We start from the raw sequence: 2873 nt of genomic DNA, 5'->3' as shown, positions 1-2873 counted from the left end.
TTACAATCAAGTGGTAGTGGGGAGGTAGATTTAAAATAGAGGTCAGAAAAGACCTTATTGAGATGTACTATTTGAGCCAAGATATAAAGAAGGCAAAAGATCATGCCATGAGTATCTGAGAAAGCAGACGGAGTGCAGGAACAAAACCTCGAAGGCAGGAGCTTGCTTGGTGAGGAGGCCAGTGGTACTGCACGAGGTAGGGGGGTGAGTTCAGAGAATTAATGGAGTCACAGCTTGTGCAGGACTTTGAGACTATTGTGACATGTTAAGCTTTTCCTCTGAGTATGGTAGACCTAGAGGTACACCACCGAGATCCTTATCAAGGAAGGAGTAGATGACTAAGTTCAGCAGACAGGCTCTGGCTGCCAGCTCCTTCAGGATCTGCCTGAGCTGCAGAACTTCCCCTTTTGAGGTTATGCCTTTCCCAGGGCAGTTCATATATGGTCCCAAGCAAGGTGGGTGAGCCCTTCACAGCCACTGGGTTGAGCTACAGCCAGAGCTTTCTGTAGGTGATGGCAGCTTTGCTGGGGCTTCGTGAACTTTCAGCTCTTTCCTGCCCAGTTTTGTCTTCTTTTCCTTCCCTTCACAGATGTTGATTCCTGATAGATATCTTGTACCTCAAACCCTGTCTGCACATCTGGTTCTAGAGACCCAGCTGGTGGCCCTGAGATGTAAAGTGTGAGAACAAGTGGTAGAGGACAGATTTCTGTGGGCCACTTGGTCATTGAGCATTCGCACGTGAGCTAACATGAACCTGTACACTTTTCCCCTTTGTTCTGGGCCAGGGCTGCAGAATGAATTAGTTAATTAACATTGTGGAGCACTATTTGAAAGCTTCGGGCCTGACATTTGGGTCCAAAGAACCTCTGCTGGCTGATCGAAGTGATTCAGTGCATGGACTCAGGAACTGGAGGTACTAGGTTACAAGAAACAAGGCAAGACACTTAGTCTGTGCCTTGGTTTTCTTATCTCTGAAATGGGATTTTGAGGTTGCTAATGAATTCATAGTGGCAAAACTCTTAGAATTGTATCTGGCACAGAGTAAGAAAGCCAACTTTATTAAAGTCAAATGCGAGAGGGCACATTTTGTATATGGTTTAGGGTTCAGATTCATTTTTTTGGTCTGAAATATATTGGTTTTTCAGCTGATGGGCTTGTGAGTAGAAGGGGTGGTGAAATCAGGGCTGGTTTAGGCTCAGAGTAATATCAGAGGTAATAGTGTTAATTGAATCAGAGCTATACATTTCATTAAGGCCTTCCGGTGAAATATCTGAGTTATTAAAAAACGTACCCAAAGAGTCTGTTTTATAAAGGATACATAACAATAAAATGTTTTTCCTTTGAAATAGAGCGAAGTTCACCATTTCCTCAAAATCACTATTAAGAGAGCACCCTAAAGTGCATGGATTTGCCTTCATATTGAGGCACCCAGGACCATTGTTTTAGATTGTCACATTGACCACGAGCTTCCTATGCACCTGAACAAGACACTGAAGGAGGGCCCAACTAAAGACGGATGTTTTGCTGATCTGAGAGGTAATGACAATGACAGATGAGACCTCCTAGTGGACCATAGCGAGGGTTAGTGGCAGAAAATTGCATCGGCTCAGTGATTAAAGCAACATCAGCAGTCAGAAGACAGCAGCAGGGCAGGTGGCCTTGGTCTTGCTGCTGCCTCATCTGATCCATCTTGCAGGGTGATGAGTCTGAGATGTGTCTGCCAGGCCCACAAACATGATCCTTCCCTGTTTCCTTTTTTTTTCCCCCCTGAGGATAAATGAGCAACAAGAAATTTGGAACATCCAGATTATTCAATGTCAGAGTTATTGCCAAAGCAGCACGCCCACTCTCCTTGGATGTTGAATGCAAGTTAAAATTGCCTCTGGCAAAAGGTTCTGTGAAGGTCTTATTCATTCATTTTAATTCAAGAAAAATTAATGAGCACCTACTATGTACCAGGCACTGGGCTCCATGCCAGGGATATGAAGATGAATGAGATAATTTCTTGTCTTCAAGGAAGTCACAGTCGAATAGAAGAGGCGACTAAATGAGGACAATGGATGTTCCATCCTTTTTTGTCTTGGGAATGGCCAAGGACCTAAATGCCAGGGCTATTATAGGGGAAATTGAGAAAACACTTAATCCAGCGAGTTGGTTGATTGATGTTCTTATTTAACTACCCCACAGAGTACTAGGTAAGCAATTTATTTCAAAAGGTTCAGCCTCAGCAGGAGAAAAATGTAAACAACAACAACAAAAAATCCAAGAACAACATTTTTACAATTGGGTGTTACCATGTGGAATCCTAAATCTTGTTTCTAAGTCCTTGGATTGACAAGCGAGAGAGGACTAAAGAACTCTCCGGGGAAATCAGAAGTGGACCTGGCAAATTAAAAAAACAAAATGAAACAAAGACACCAGAGGCATTTACTTGAGCTTACTTAGAAGGAATCTCAATAATCATGTCACCAGCTTCTCGTGAGGGAAAGAGTACAAAGCCTAGATTCCATAACTCAAAACATGTGACCCAAGGATCCACAGATTATAGCATTCACATTCCAACCAAAGTCCTCTGATTTAAAACAGAAAAAAAATTGGGATATGATATGCCTGCAGAAAAGTGCACACATGTGGAATGTATGGCTGGATGAGCTTCAACAGATGGCTAATTATGAAACTGCCACCATGTCATGATATGGAAAATTTTCCAGCACCTGGCAGGCTTCCTTGTGCCTGCTTCTAATCAAATCACCTCACTGCACCAACATAACCACTGCCCTAATTTCTATTGCCATAGGTTAATTTTGCATGTTCCTGGACTACATATAAATGGAATCATGTAGTTTGTAAACTGTTTGGCTTTTCCGTTTCAA

This window comes from Meles meles, chromosome 4, assembly GCF_922984935.1.
Source record: "Meles meles chromosome 4, mMelMel3.1 paternal haplotype, whole genome shotgun sequence".
Taxonomy (NCBI): domain Eukaryota; kingdom Metazoa; phylum Chordata; class Mammalia; order Carnivora; family Mustelidae; genus Meles; species Meles meles.
The sequence above is the reverse complement of the archived record's forward strand: the minus strand, read 5'-3'. Positions refer to the sequence as shown.